The following is a 16,557-nucleotide window of genomic DNA, read 5'->3' on the forward strand; positions in this document are numbered from 1 at the left end:
TGAGGAGGCTCAGTAGAAGAGCACTTGCTATGCATGCAAAATGCCCTGGATCCAGTCCTTAGAATCACTAACTTAAAGTATCTCAGGCAGAAAGTAATAGGAAAGAGTCATCTGTGCCAGAGACCACGAAGAGCTGCTGCCATTCAAAGTCAATAATATCAAACTAGAGAGACAGATTAAATATATTAACCAGCATAAGGCAACTTCATGTTTGCTTTTTTTTGGAAAACTTACCCTCTGTTCAGCACATACTTAAGAGATAGGAAGAAATCACAAATGGATGCCTCAATTATGGTCATATAGCCCACAAAGAATGCATTTCTTTTGAGGTTTTACAACCACAGAACAGTCAATATAAATCAATACAAAACCTGCTGATGGTGTGCCCAGTATTTTCAGACGTAAAAATATGGAACAGCAGGGTATCTGCAGTGGATTAGGCATAATGGCCTCTATCCAGTTCTAGTTGTGCACAGCAACCAATGGCTCTAGATGGAGATGCACACCCCTATCCACATTTTAAAAAACACATCACATGATTCAATTAATCCTAAATGAGAATTATTACATGGATGCACATCTTGGTGAACATCTGCATCTACACCAGTTGTATCAACACAGAAGCTTGATATTCCTCTGATATTCCTGCTGCTTTAGTGATGCTGGAAGAGAAATTTAATCCCACCCACCCCCTTCTTGGTTCCTGGAATGCTGCTAAAGAGCCCTTGAAAATGTAGGTTTCCTGATGGAGAAGGAAATGAGAGGCAGAGAGCAGACAGAGAGACCTCCCACCTTTAATGCTGGGGCGGCAGCAGTTATATCAGATGAGGGAGCTGGAGGAAGGGGTTTGGGGCATCCTGGTGATGGTGGATACGAGCATGCTCCTGACAATATCATCAGGGGCATGATGACATCCAGTCTGGCTTGTAATTGGCACAAACTAAACCAAGCTATTTTCCATATTTTTGACAAAAGTGTCTATCTAATTACATATGAGGTGGTGGTTGGTTAAGTATAATGTACACTGAATTAAGAGATTGCAAGTGATTTGATAATGGCCCTGAGGGAGGGGGAAAGGAATTTAATAACTGTTGTGTTTCATAAGGAGAAAAGAAGTCAGTGGGACCAAAACTAGGCTTTTTTTAATTGGAGCAAAAGTTCCATGTGTATCCTTGCATTGCAGTAGAAGACCTATCTCTGAACATTAAAAGGTCTCACCAAAAATTAGCACTGCCTAGAGCATGTTAGAACTTTAAAGTGGATGAGGTTAGGAAAATGAAACTGAAATTGCTGGAAATCCCAGTTGGATGAATTTCAATGTTACTTCTTTGCTATTCACTGGAGGGACTGAGTGGCATTTTGAAGATCATTTTAGTTAATTAAGTTAACAGATGTGGCAGTTGTTCCACTCATCATGCATGTGATAATTGTCTCTCTGGTGTATTAAGAGCTGGATCTAAGTATCTCCACCACTCTAACAGTTTACCTAATCATTCCCCCAACTTTTGCTGTTTCACATTTTGTTGGCTCTTTCCTTTCCAACTGAAATCATCTGGATACGGATGACATCAGAGTAGTGACATATTCACTCACTAGTTTGGGTTATTCAGCACATTCATGGACTTACATTCTAGTGTATACTGACAATGCAATTGATTCCCCTTGTATTGGAATTCTGTTCATACAGTAGACAAGAATGGTATTGCTGGTGACCAACCCGAAAATAAAATGTTCAAAGTATTTTTTATCTGCAAACTCCCTTAACTCCCTAAACACAAAATAGTCTTTGTCAGGGGTCATTTCGTAGAAAAAGAGCTGGAGGAACTTATTAGCATAATTCATTAGCATAACTCATTCGCATATGCCACGCCCCTTGCCATCACTGGCCGTGGTTCATTAGCATAACTGATTTGCATATGCCACACTCCCTAACATCACCTATCCTGGCTGTTTTGAACCCAATCCTGGTCATTCAGGGCCAAAATTGGGCCCAAAATGGCAAAAAGGGGCTGAAAATGGCCAAAAGGGGCCCAAAATGGTCAGGATCAGGCCGCTGCTGAGTGGGAGAGTGATCCACCACCCATCAGAGGCCCGATCCGGGCTGTTTCAGACCCAATCCAGGCTGAAACGAGCCCAAAATGGCTGAGATTCATGTGGGCGTGGCCACCTGACATGTGACCTCTTTGGGGAACTGCCGGAACTGCGTTCCTGTGCGCTCCCCCTCAAAATGAGCCCTGGTCTTTGTTCATCAGGCAGAAAACCACAGGGGAAAGGACGAAAAGAACCCAAATGGTGCAGATCAGCACTGGTTCTATGCTACAACCTTTCTGCACTGCTCAATTGTTTCTTTTCCATATATAGATGCACATGGAATTGAAAAGGGGATTTCATAATATACTGCTAAATTCCCCATAAAAAAATTAATTCCACCAGGCAAGATCCTACCACATGGTCAGTAGAAAGTAATCGTTGCTCAGTAAAACTTTCTCTGTCCTCTTTTTCCCTACAAGTTCCTACAATTGCCCATTCTTCTCAGACTAATTAATTGCTTCCTGTACGCGAAAGTCAGCACCATTTTAAAATGTTATCATTTATTAGCATTATAACACTATTACAAAATACTTAGCATGAAAACGGTAAAAAGGTCAGTGACTTGACTTGCTGCACAATAAAAAATACACATTTCTTAAACTCCCAATTCCAGTAAGAGCTGATGATCAAGCATTTATTCATTAGTGTGAAAGAGAATTAGAAAGGCTGAAGAAAACAGAATTAATCAAAGGGGAAGGAGAAGAAAGACAAGAACTTGTCAAAGGGGCTGTAGCTCAGAGAACACTCACATTGTGAGTAGAAATAGATGTTGCAAATTTCCTGGGGACACTCAAGTGCAGAATTTTATGCGTGGTCCTTAATTCACATGCAGGCTGTTCTTGCTTGGTGCATGTGCCTACTGTTTTCACAGGAACTCCCTTTGTATGATTGCATCTGCAAGTGAGTCCCTCACTGCTAGAACAAGTACCGTAGGCTTCTTTGACTTGCCAATTTGCATTTATTTAAGGTGTGAGAAATTGTCAAAATCTGCATTTCAGTGAATGGGTGTGGGAGTTAAACTGGGATACTTTTAACAGTTGAGAAGAAGCTGATATCGAACGCATGAATGTACTCACACAGAGCAAACTGAATTGTGACTGTGTGAACAAGTGCATAGGAAGTTTTAGGGGGGACACGTGAAATGAGGTTCACTTGAGCATCCCTAGGTACTTGGTAACATGTATTTCCACCCTGAGTTTTGACTATCCATATGGTCTGATACTGCATTTTAAGTAGAAAATATCATCACCAATGAAGTCTTTAAACAGGCAGGAAAAAAAACTAGAAAATATTGAACAGATTGACAGCAACATCATCTGGATCATCTGTGTAAACTGAGGGAACAATTGATGCCAAGTACACATTAAATGATGGTTGTTGGGGGTTTTCCGGGCTGTATTGCCGTGGTCTTGGCATTGTAGTTTCTGACGTTTCGCCAGCAGCTGTGGCTGGCATCTTCAGAGGTGTAGCACCAAAAGACAGAGATCTCTCAGTGTCACAGTGTGGAAAAGATGTAGGTCATTTGTATCTACTCAGGAGGGGTGGGGTTGAGCTGAGTCATTCTGTAAGAGTTTCCCAGGGTGTGGAATGCTAATGGCGGGAGGCTTCCCTGTATCCTGAGGAGGTCCTTTTGCATATGGATTGGTGCTTGATGTGCTAATCTTCTCTGCAGGGCTATTGTCGGGTGTGGAGTGTTTTGTTGGCCTTGTGTTTTTCAGAACTGGAGCCCATGCTCTGTTCATTCTTAAGGTTTCTTCTTTCCTGTTGAAGTTTTGCTTATGCTTGTGAATTTCAATGGCTTCCCTGTGCAGTCTGACAAAGTAGTTGGAAGTGTTGTCCAGTATTTTGGTGTCCTGGAATAAGATACTGTGCCCTGTTTGAGTTAGGCTATGTTCAGCCACTGCTGATTTTTCAGGCTGTCCAAGTCTGCAGTGTCTTTCATGTTCTTTTATTCTTGTCTGGATGCTACGCTTTGTGGTCCCGATGTAAACTTGTCCACAGCTGCAGGGTATACGGTATACTCCTGCAGAGGTGAGGGGGTCTCTGCTGTCTTTTGCTGATCGTAGCATCTGTTGTATTTTTCGGGTGGGTCTGAATACTGCTTGAAGGTTATGCTTTTCCATAAGCTTTCCCATCTGATCAGTAATTCCTTTGATATATGGCAAAAACACTTTTCCTGTAGGTGACTGTTTTTCCTTGGTTGTTTGATTCATCCTGGGTTTGATTGCTCTTCGGATTTCATTTCTGGAGTAGCCATTTGCCTGAAGTGCGTGGTTTAGATGATTAATTTCCTCATTGAGAAAGCGCGGCTCACATATCCGTCTTGCACGATCCACTAATGTTTTCATTATGCCTCTTTTCTGTCGGGGGTGGTGATTGGAGTTTTTGTGTAAGTACCGATCAGTGTGAGTTGGTTTCCTGTAGACCTTGTGACCTAACTGAAAGTTTGCTTTGCGGATGACCAAGGTATCCAGGAATGAGAGTTTTCCCTCACTTTCTTTCTCCATTGTGAATTGTATGTTCAGGTGGATGTTGTTGAGATGATTCAAAAACTCCCTCAATTCTTCCTCCCCATGGCTCCAAATGATGAATGTATCATCCACAAACCGGAACCATACACTGGGTTTGTGGGGTGCTGATTCTAGAGCTGTTTTTTCAAAATGTTCCATGTAGAAGTTTGCTATAACTGGGCTGAGTGGGCTCCCCATGGCCACCCCATCCATCTGTTCATAGAATTCGTTGTCCCATTGGAAGTAACTGGTTGTCAGACAATGATGGAATAAGGCTGTTACATCCTCTGGGAAAATCTGATTAATCAGTGCAATAGTGTCTTTTACTGGAACCTTGGTAAACAGGGATACAACATCAAAACTGACAAGTATGTCTTGTGCATTGAGTTTCAGAGAACTGATTTTGTTGATGAAATCTGCTGAATCTTTGATGTAAGACGAGGTTTTCCCGATGTGGACCTGCAGGAGATCTGCCAGATGTCTAGCTAATTCATATGTCGGTGAACCAATGGCACTCACAATGGGTCGGAGTGGGACTGAATCTTTATGTATTTTGGGGAGTCCATATAGTCTAGGTGGCTGTGCTTCAGTCTTGCATAGTTTTCTGTGCGTGTCGGGATGTAGTGTTCCTCACTACAAGGAACACTGAGGAACACTACATCCCGACACGCACAGAAAACTATGCAAGACTGAAGCACAGCCACCTAGACTATATGGACTCCCCAAAATACATAAAGATTCAGTCCCACTCCGACCCATTGTGAGTGCCATTGGTTCACCGACATATGAATTAGCTAGACATCTGGCAGATCTCCTGCAGGTCCACATCGGGAAAACCTCGTCTTACATCAAAGATTCAGCAGATTTCATCAACAAAATCAGTTCTCTGAAACTCAATGCACAAGACATACTTGTCAGTTTTGATGTTGTATCCCTGTTTACCAAGGTTCCAGTAAAAGACACTATTGCACTGATTAATCAGATTTTCCCAGAGGATGTAACAGCCTTATTCCATCATTGTCTGACAACCAGTTACTTCCAATGGGACAACGAATTCTATGAACAGATGGATGGGGTGGCCATGGGGAGCCCACTCAGCCCAGTTATAGCAAACTTCTACATGGAACATTTTGAAAAAACAGCTCTAGAATCAGCACCCCACAAACCCAGTGTATGGTTCCGGTTTGTGGATGATACATTCATCATTTGGAGCCATGGGGAGGAAGAATTGAGGGAGTTTTTGAATCATCTCAACAACATCCACCTGAACATACAATTCACAATGGAGAAAGAAAGTGAGGGAAAACTCTCATTCCTGGATACCTTGGTCATCCGCAAAGCAAACTTTCAGTTAGGTCACAAGGTCTACAGGAAACCAACTCACACTGATCGGTACTTACACAAAAACTCCAATCACCACCCCCGACAGAAAAGAGGCATAATGAAAACATTAGTGGATCGTGCAAGACGGATATGTGAGCCGCGCTTTCTCAATGAGGAAATTAATCATCTAAACCACGCACTTCAGGCAAATGGCTACTCCAGAAATGAAATCCGAAGAGCAATCAAACCCAGGATGAATCAAACAACCAAGGAAAAACAGTCACCTACAGGAAAAGTGTTTTTGCCATATATCAAAGGAATTACTGATCAGATGGGAAAGCTTATGGAAAAGCATAACCTTCAAGCAGTATTCAGACCCACCCGAAAAATACAACAGATGCTACGATCAGCAAAAAGACAGCAGAGACCCCCTCACCTCTGCAGGAGTATACCGTATACCCTGCAGCTGTGGACAAGTTTACATCGGGACCACAAAGCGTAGCATCCAGACAAGAATAAAAGAACATGAAAGACACTGCAGACTTGGACAGCCTGAAAAATCAGCAGTGGCTGAACATAGCCTAACTCAAACAGGGCACAGTATCTTATTCCAGGACACCAAAATACTGGACAACACTTCCAACTACTTTGTCAGACTGCACAGGGAAGCCATTGAAATTCACAAGCATAAGCAAAACTTCAACAGGAAAGAAGAAACCTTAAGAATGAACAGAGCATGGGCTCCAGTTCTGAAAAACACAAGGCCAACAAAACACTCCACACCCGACAATAGCCCTGCAGAGAAGATTAGCACATCAAGCACCAATCCATATGCAAAAGGACCTCCTCAGGATACAGGGAAGCCTCCCGCCATTAGCATTCCACACCCTGGGAAACTCTTACAGAATGACTCAGCTCAACCCCACCCCTCCTGAGTAGATACAAATGACCTACATCTTTTCCACACTGTGACACTGAGAGATCTCTGTCTTTTGGTGCTACACCTCTGGAGATGCCAGCCACAGCTGCTGGCGAAACGTCAGAAACTACAATGCCAAGACCACGGCAATACAGCCCGGAAAACCCCCAACAACCATCGTTCTCCGGCCGTGAAAGCCTTCGACTACACATTAAATGGCTTGTGGGGAACTCACTCACTATTTATTGAAAAATCCCCCAAATCAGAATATCTTTTAGGCTTGAAGCTCTTTCTCGGGGAAGTAGTTTTTGACAATATTCACAAATGATTGGTAGATTCTTAGTGAGAAAGTTCTCTGCAAAATCTTGAAGAAGACTGTACGATATAGTGGCCACTGCTAGTTTTGGTAAAACAATTGGAAAATGAAATTTTCTGAGAAACCAGTGGATTCTCACTATCCCATCAGATCTTTTGAATTTATAAATTTGAAAAACAATCTGCCATGTTAGAAGACAGCAATATGAAACAAAGTTGAAGGAGGCTAACAATAACAACAACATTCAATTTATATATCACCCTTCAGGACAACTTAACACCCAGTCAGAGCAGTTTATAAACTGTGTTATTATTATCCTCAAAACAATCACCCTATGAGGTGGGTGGGGCTGAGAGAGCTCTGAAAGAGCTATTGACTGACCCAAGGTCACCCAGCTGGCTTCAAGTGGAGGAGTGGGGAATTAAACCCAGCTTTTCAAATTAGAGTCCTGCCCCTCTTAACCACTACACCAAACTGGCTGCTACTGTAGAAGCTTATCTTGGATCTAGGAGATTTGAATAGGACCAGCCTTCAATGCACCATTCTTGAGCAAGGTGATTGAATGGGTGGCAGCTACACAACTCCAAGATTTTCTGGATGAAGTTAACTATCTGGATCCTTCCTGGTTTGGCTTCAGGCCTGAACATGGGACTAAAACAGCCTTGGTCACCCTGCTGGATGACCTGCAATAGGAGATAGATCGGGGAGGGCAACCCTGTCGATTCTACTGGGCCTTTCAGCAACTTTCAATACATGGTAACCTTCTGGACTGCCTTTCAGGTTTGGTCTGGGAAGCATCATTTTATGGTGGTTTCGGTCCCACCTGGAAGGTAGGTTTCAGAAGTTAGTGTTGGAGGATTGCTGCTCAGGTCCTTGGCCTTTGGTCTATGGAACCCCACAAGGATCCATCTTGTCCCCCATGCTATTCACCATGGTTCAACTTGTTAGAATCACCTGTTCCTATATGAACCTACCTGACAACTATCCTGCCATCCAAGCCAGTGGCATAAGCCACTTAGGCGGGTGGCAGTCTTTTGCCTCCCTGGAAGGATGGAGACAGAAGGCTAGCCCTACATACGGGGCTCAGCTTTTGGGGGTGGAGTCCTGCAGCATAAACTGGCCGCTCCGCCCCCAGGGCTGCAGTCTTGCCTCGTGCTCGGCCTACCCACCTCACCCTATTTCAGTGAGGGATTAGCCGGTCACCTTTTTTGGGGCCAGGTAGGGATTTTTTATCTCCTTGTCCCTAATTGGCATTGGGAAGGGAGTTTTTTTTGCCTACCTCGCACTGGGAGACTCGTGGGGTTAATTGGCTGATGGGTCTGAGTTAATTTCCCAGGGAGCAGGATGTCAGTTAGGGGAAATCTGTAGCGGGCCGGTGAGCACCCTTGGCACCTCCCCATTGGTGGGGAATTGGGGTCTGTCAGGAGCGGCTGGCTGCTGTACAGCCCAGTTGCAAGGACAGACGCCCTGGGTGGGGAACCCTGGACAAGCCAGTCTCCCCCCACTGCCGTATGGCCAGGTGGGGGAGCTTTACAGGGGTGAACCACTTTGCCTGGCCAGGCCGGGTCCCAGCCATTTGACGGATGGCTTGCACCGGGGCAGCGGGTGTCTCGCCCAGACAGGTCAGGGCGGGGTCCAGGAGTGACCCCAGGGCCTGACCTGTACCGCTAGTTAGGCCCTTGCCGTAGTTGATGTTTGCTGGTTGTTATTTTAATAAAGCGGCCCATTTTAGAACCCAAACTCTGTGTCTGTCTCTCATTCTGACTAGGGGGGCAACAAGAATCTTCTGAGATCCTGCTTCAGGCGTCCCTATCTTTTAAGTTTAGGTGGGCAGCAACCCAAGAGAGGGACTTCTTGGTCATGGCATCAAGATTGTGGAAATCCTTTTGTTCCCTTCCATCACTGTCTTCCACGGATGAGTGAAGAGTTGCTTGTTTCATTTGGCATAACCTCCATGACCTTGCTTTCCTGTCCTATTTTTTAATTACTTGCCCTTTATATGTTTTATTTTTAATTTTACTGATTTTATGAAACGTTTTATAATCTCCTTTTCATTGTTAGCCACCTTGGTGGGATATAAATTTTGCAAACAAGCAAGCAATGCTCTATACATTGTAATTTGAATGCTTGTATTTCCTTAGAAAATCAATACATGATTCAGTTATTTTCCATTAAAATAGGCCACAATCTAGCCAACATTATGCATGTTTAAATCCAATGAATTTCAATGGGGAAGTTGTAAGCCTCTTGAGTGAAAAATGGGACTTAAAAGTATTTAATTTCGTCTGGATTGTTTTGTATTTAACAGAATGGGTAGAACATTTTAAAGAGCTACTTGATATGATTAGATTATTTTATTGAAATGTAAAAGTTTAAGAAATATTAATGCATGGAAACAGATGACCCAAGGCATGGAAAGCTATAATGTAATGTAAAGCTTGAAATTTGATATAACTGTCTAAAGTATATATGACAGAACATAATTATTTTAGGATGAATTTATTTATTTATTTATTTATTTATTTATTTATTTATTTATTTATTTATTTATTTATTTATTTATTTATTTATTTATTGCATTTCTAGACCGCCCTCCCTGTCAGATGAGCTCAGGGCGGTGTAACAGCATACAATTTGTAACATGCAGTTTGATAATGATCTTGGTATAGATTCATGAAGACTTTGGAAAAAATGACTTTCGGAAGTGTACAACCTAACATGGTCAACATATTTCCTAATGCAGTTTCTAATATATATTTCTTAATAATTCTTCTTATCTAAACACAACACAACCCACCTCAGCCCCTTCACAACGGAAATGTTCTGGGGCAGGAATGTGCTGAGAATCTATGTATCATTATCAAATGGATATAAACAAAATATCTTGAGTAGTTATGTTTTGTTACATTTGGTTACATTTTGGCTCTGTATATTTTAAAAAGGTGCTGCTAAATCTTGAAAATCAAACTTTTTATATTTTTAAAGAAAGAACTCTTAAACCTCACACGGGAAAAAGCCATACACACAGTTTCTGCTCAACAACTACAATGAGGTCACATCCAAAGAGGTCCCATTTCATTCCTGGGACCACCACCCCCCCTAGTCTCATTTTCTGCTGCTACTACAATTTTTTCAATCCAAATTTGCATGGTTTGCATAATTTATTTGAGTTAAAAATTGTGGCATGATTTAGCACAGAACCTTTGGATGTGGACACAGATACCTGGACAGAATTTCAAAAATCCAGTTGAGAATATTTGAGGGAGGGTAAGTTTGGGCAGCTCTCAGGATAACATGTGAGCCAAACTGTATGTATTCCACAAGTGAGTTTGATAATGAAAGAAGCTAGATAACCTTCACGAAAGCAAAGCCCTATTTTCAAATGTGCTTTTGTTTATTAAATCCCAAATATCACACAGTCCAGTAAATCAGCTCTTTCCTGCTTCTCCAGACTTTGACAATGAGTGTTGCAAGGGTATGCAGGAATTCTTTCGTCAGCCAGAAAAACGTAACTGTCAGGGGAAATACTCTGACAGACTGGTGGCTGCTGCAGCTGAGAGAGCGCTTTCATTATTTACCAGGTTTCCAGGATGCAGCCGTTATAACTAAATAGCTCCTCCTCCCACTTCCCAGATTTTATTGTTTTGAGCTTTCCCTATGGAAATCAAGCAGATTGTCCTCTCTTCAAATGGAAATTTTGGCCAAAGCAAAATTGCCAAAAAAACCCTGATCATTTCAGTCCATTACTCGTTATTGGTTCAATTGCTTCTGGTCTGTAGTTGTGTCCTCCTTAGACAAGAGGTTTCAGCAAAGCTATTCTACCCATCTGTTCATGAATAGACAGAAAACTATGAATGTTAGCCAGGAACTGTAGGTTAAACAGACAGAGCTGAAGGCCTTGTCAATTTCACCTCTATACAGGAGGGTAGTTTAAAAAGACACGGCCAGCAGAGATCATTCCTTAAAGGGTTTGTTAATTTCATCTTCACCTCCCCGAAGGCTCTGTCAATTTCACGTTCCTTGGGTCTCCTTACACTTGAGAGTCCTCATGTAAGAGGCCTCGTGTACAGAGACTCAAAGATGTCTTGTGTAGAGAGACTCTAAAGATGTGAATTTTCCCAAAGTTTCATCAGCTGTGTTGACCTTAAAAATCTAAGTATTTGCCTAATTCAGAAGTCTGAAGCTGGTTCACTCTTCCATATTTATGTGATATTTATGTGATGAAGCAATTCTTAACAGAGGTGATAACAAATCTAGGTAAGCATGTAGAACTTTGTGGGGGGGGCAGTTAGGATTTTAGGAAGCCCCTTCTCTGCACTTTCAATGACTTCTGACAGCACGTGAAGGAGAGTTGTTTTTTTACTGCTCCCTGAACACTAAGGATAAAATCTCCAGTCCTGGATTTCTCCCACAGGACCTTTAAAAAAATGACATGCAATCAATAGGTCTCATTGAATCTATGAGTGAGATTTGTTCATTGTATGTATATGACATAAATATATTTGTGTGCCCTTTGCAGAGTTTTGTTCCTGTGTCCTTATTTTTTACATTATGAGCCTGTTTACCGCTTCAGATTCTCCCAGGGCATTCTCCTTGTTGAGAACTCCCTTCCATCAACTTGTTCAGTCACAACACGTGCCTGCTGTTTTGTGGGTAAAGCTCTAGTATTATGGAATGGTTCTCCCTAAAAAGGTGTGGAGAGCCTCTATACTGTCTGCCTTCCTAGTGGAAGATTGGATTTTGAAATTACTAAATATGGCAGAAATGGACAAGCTAACAAGGAAGTTGAAAGAACAAGATACCGTGGAATATGCTATGAGTTGGGAGAAATTTAAGAATTATGTGGAAAAAAAAGTGGGACATGAAAGGCAAAATGTGGTCTTTGGATAGTTGTTAAGAGGGGAGAAGAGATCTTTACTTTATATTAGTTAGAGGTGAAAATATGAATAGTGTATAAGTAAGAATGATATAGTATATTTTATATTATAATCTTGAAAGTAATATTAGAGACTTATTATAAACATGGTAGATATAGATATGTTATACTATATATTATAATTAATTAGAAATTAATATTATAGGAGATAGTGATGTAATGTAGATGAAGGGAATGGAAAACTGTTGGAAGTCAACTGAAAAGGGGGGGAATGGGTGGGAGTGATATAATGTGATGGATATTGATATTGAATATTATGATTTGTGTATACTGACCCATCCAATAAAAATTTTTGATTGGTAGACTGTCTGCCTTCCTTAAGACATGGAAGGACATTCTTTTTAGGGGGTATCTTACAGTTAATTTCATAAGCAGGGTATTCTTCCAAGAGAAAGTTGTATAGTTGTATTTTTTTTCTTGTCTGTTTTTTCAGTTTTAATGGTCTATTGCAGGGCCGATTCCAGATGGCTAACGTTCACGCGGAACGTCGCGCCTCGTTGCGGGGAAAATGCAAAATATTGCGTTTCCTCGCGCGAGTTTTGTGCATCGTCATTTAACCATTTGGGATCACATGTATTCAGCTAGTGGTATTGCAGAGTAGTTATAAGAATGAGTGGTGATCTGGGAGATGTCTTTCTCAGTTCCCAGTTTGCAATATGAGAATAATTTTGGCCTACCTTCTAGGACTAATGTAAGAATTGCAAGAAAAAATGTGCTTTGAAAAATGAAGGTACTGTATAAATAGTTTTGTTTAAATAATAATAATAATCAGGGCTTTTTTTCTGGGAAAAGAGGTGGTGGAACTCAGTGGGTTGCCCTCAGAGAAAATGGTCACATGGCTGGTGGCCCCGCCCCCTGATCTCCAGACAGAGGGGAGTTGAGTTTGCCCTCCACACCACTCCAGTGGCGCGGAGGGCAATCTAAACTCCCCTCTGTCTGGAGATCAGGGGGCGGGGCCACCAGCCATGTGACCATTTTCAAGAGGTTCTGGAACTCCATTCCCCCGCGTTCCCCCTGAAAAAAAGCCCTGATGATGATGATGATGATGATAAACAACTGTGCTTATATTCCACTTTTCTAGACAGATGAGTGCAGAATTAGACAGAAGGCTGTCAACTCTAAGTTTTGCCTTCAGCAATTTTAATACCTGCATGTAGAGTTGCCATTAGCTTTGCTGCTGCTACTACTTTAAACTTAATGTTTGTTATTATTCCTTTCCTAATATCTTAATATATTTTGTTTGTTATCTTTCCCTCAGGTGTAAGAAACTATTTATTTACATTATTTATAACTCAACTTTCTTACTGAGACTCAAAGCAGATTACACAATGTGAGTCAGTACAGTCAATTTCAAAGACATTTCAATAAACAATGTAATAGGGCATGTAAATGCAAAGATTTGAACCAGCAGAAATCCAACACAGAGTTGAAGAAATGCTGAAACAGAGCATTAGCAATTCTAAGACTGACATGTTAAACAACATAGAAACCCAATAGGATCATCCTTGCAGCATAGTAGTCCGTGCCCCCCTCTCTCTTTGCATCTCTTTGAGATCACTTCCTTATAGTACAGCCCTCTTATATGAGTAAAAAGTCCTCTTGAATAATTTTTGCGTATTTTGTGGAAAGCCAGGAGAGTGGGAGCTTTCCTGACCTCTTCAGGTAGGCTGTTTCATAAGGGGGGGGGCACCAGTGTTTTTAAACAGCTGCCTGCAAAGACTCCATTTTTAATATGGAACTCTTATCTGTCAGATCCCTGGTGTATCCCAGGATAGAAGTGAATAAGCTTTTTGTTTTGATAAATGGGATTAAAGGCACAACAGGCAAATCAAAGTGACTCATGTTTAATTCATTTTCCAAAATCTTTTCTGGTGGCCTTGATGCTGGTAGTCCCTCAGGGCAGCATCTCCCACCCCACCTCCCTTAGGTTTAGAAAAGCTAGAGAAGTAAATATTCAATTGCATGTTGAGTTATCAACAGAAAGATGCTTGTTGTGACTGCTCTGGGAAAGGTATGGCACATAACTCCATGGAGGTGGCCACGCTTCAGAAGAAATCTTAATTTCTCAAAGAGATACTTACAAAAATATTTTGAAAAAGTACCTTTGTTGTTAGTAAGCCTTTCTTTTCATTGCTATAGCACTTCACAGAAGAACTACAAAGAAGACAGTAATTCTAAACTGCTGCTCAGAAAATTATTTTCCCTGATAAATTTCTCTAGGAAGCTAACGGGGCCTTTGTCATGGGAATCCAAAAAGACAGCAAAAGGAAGCTACAGAAGCATCCTTTGGTTTGAAAAAGCCCCAGGACAGAAAACAGTATCCATAATGAAGAGCTGGAAGCCTGGTTGGAATCAATTTTAGTTATAATCTTGATGGCAGAAAAACAGGATGTCTAAGACAACTTTATCAGACTGCTTTTACCCTACAGTATGTATTGCAGTGGTTAGTGCTGGACCAAGATCTGGGAGACACAGGTTCAAATCCCCACTCTGTCATGGCAGCTTTCTGGGCGACCTTGGGCCCCTCACATACTCATTGTAATTTACCTCCCAGGCTTCTTACGATGATAAAATGGAGGAGAAGAGAACAATGCAAGCCACTCTGGGTTCCTACTGGGGAGAAGCCAGAGTATAAATGTAGTAAATAAAAAATAAGTACAGTAGAGAGCACTACTGGGCCCATCAATCCTAATTTTCCATCATGTAAGCCACTGAACCAATAGATACCTCTGCAAGATTTTGGAGAACAAATGTTTCTACTCAAACTAAGGCCACATACCTAAACACACTTACTAGGGAGCAAGTCCCATTGAACTCAATGGGATTTACTTCTAAATATACAGGCCTTGGATTGCACTGTAAGACTCGCATTCTTACCTGTTAGGCAAGAATTGCCCTAATATTATATATTCCTGTATTCACTGAGCAGAGGTTTGTGCCCTTAGATCTCTTGGTTTTTGAAAAGTCAGATGTTCATGCAACATGGCAGAACCTGCATTTTGTAGTCAATGTGGGTCACGGAATACTTTCAACTAATCACGGAACTATTCCAAACCCATATTTCCTACGCCTTCAGTTAATACTGATTTTCCCCCTTCCTAATTCTTGTTTCTTGCCTCTTTTCTCCCCACTGCCTTGCTTCTTTCTAATTATTCTTTCCTGCAATTGCTTCCCTGCTCTTCTGGTCATGGTTGCCTATGAGCCACTGCATATTTACGAGAGATGTCTACCATATATATATATATATATATATAGATAGATAGATAGATAGATAGATAGATAGATAGATATAGATAGATAGATAGATAGATAGATAGATAGATAGATAGATAAGAACAGATAACTTAGTAGAGAATGTTTGTATTGCCTCATCTCAGCATAATAGGAGTGAATACAACAAGATCTTAGGTGAGACCTGACCACCAGCCAATAGGAGACATGCCATCTTATTGAACTGATAAGAACAGATAGTATACTTGATGTTAGCCAAAAGGCCAAGAAGTGATTCTGGCATTTGCCAAGGTGCAGAATATGAAGAAGAGACAAATGTCTGTAAAGACTGGGGAGCTGCAGTTGCAATACATGTCCTCTATGGCCACGTTTTCCAAGAAATGCTCTTTCTTTTCATGCTTTACAGGGTTCATCAAAAGACACCAGTATACATAGGAGACATGGGCCGTCGTCACATGGCCATAAATTTAGCACCAAACTAGCGCCATCTCCCACTGAATGCTCACCTTATTCCGGCTCTCTTGCGCTTTCGCCATTTGCCCCAATTCACGCTTTGTGACTCTTTATGTCGTCTTTATCCATTTCCATGTGAATGCCCTGGATCGAATATGAACGCTTTGCAGCACCAAAACGCTCACTCTCCCCGATCATCTGTCTCACCTAACACTGATTCTCCTGCCCTACACTTCCACAAGCCCCAGCGCGACCCGCAATTAAGCCTCAAAGTAATTTTTTTTTTAAAGTCAGCCTTATGGTGCTATAGCGCTATAGCGCTATTCTGCCATGGGCGGGAAACCTCTGCTACCTATCACAGTTGGCTTTTGGGTTGGCCCAGCACAACACTGGTATAAGAGAAGAGTGATATAGCGCAAATATGCGAAAAAAATAATTAAACAAAAGGGGCGGGATTTTTAGGGCTCCGTTTCTGGAGGCACTTTGACTGACTGTCAAATTGTGCTTTTCCTTTTTAATGTGACTGACTGGGAGTGCAAGCAGTCGTCAAAAGATGGGAGAATCCGTTCTAATAACTATAACAGAAGAAATGATTTCTAGTGCAAAACTGACAAAATAAGGGCCTGTGTGATGACGGCCAAGTGTGAAATGGCCTTCAATGTACCTTTAGAATGCTGTGTGCTTTCGAGAACAACCTGAGGGGAGCTCTGCTCAGACTCTCTCTGGAAGTACATGCGGATGAAGCTATTGGGAATTTCTTCTCAGGACATTCTCCAAA

At 41.7% G+C, this 16,557-nt stretch overlaps 1 protein-coding gene and 1 pseudogene across 1 annotated transcript in view; both read right to left on the minus strand.

Annotated features, from left to right (window-relative positions):
* The window catches only part of CACNA1C (calcium voltage-gated channel subunit alpha1 C), a 681,102-nt gene that overhangs the window by 197,629 nt on the left and 466,916 nt on the right, over positions 1-16,557 (minus strand). The gene's annotated exons all lie outside the window — the stretch shown is intronic.
* LOC129336384 (U2 spliceosomal RNA) lies at positions 15,478-15,601 on the minus strand (annotated as a pseudogene).

Source organism: Eublepharis macularius, chromosome 9 (assembly GCF_028583425.1).
Source record: "Eublepharis macularius isolate TG4126 chromosome 9, MPM_Emac_v1.0, whole genome shotgun sequence".
Lineage (NCBI taxonomy): Eukaryota > Metazoa > Chordata > Lepidosauria > Squamata > Eublepharidae > Eublepharis > Eublepharis macularius.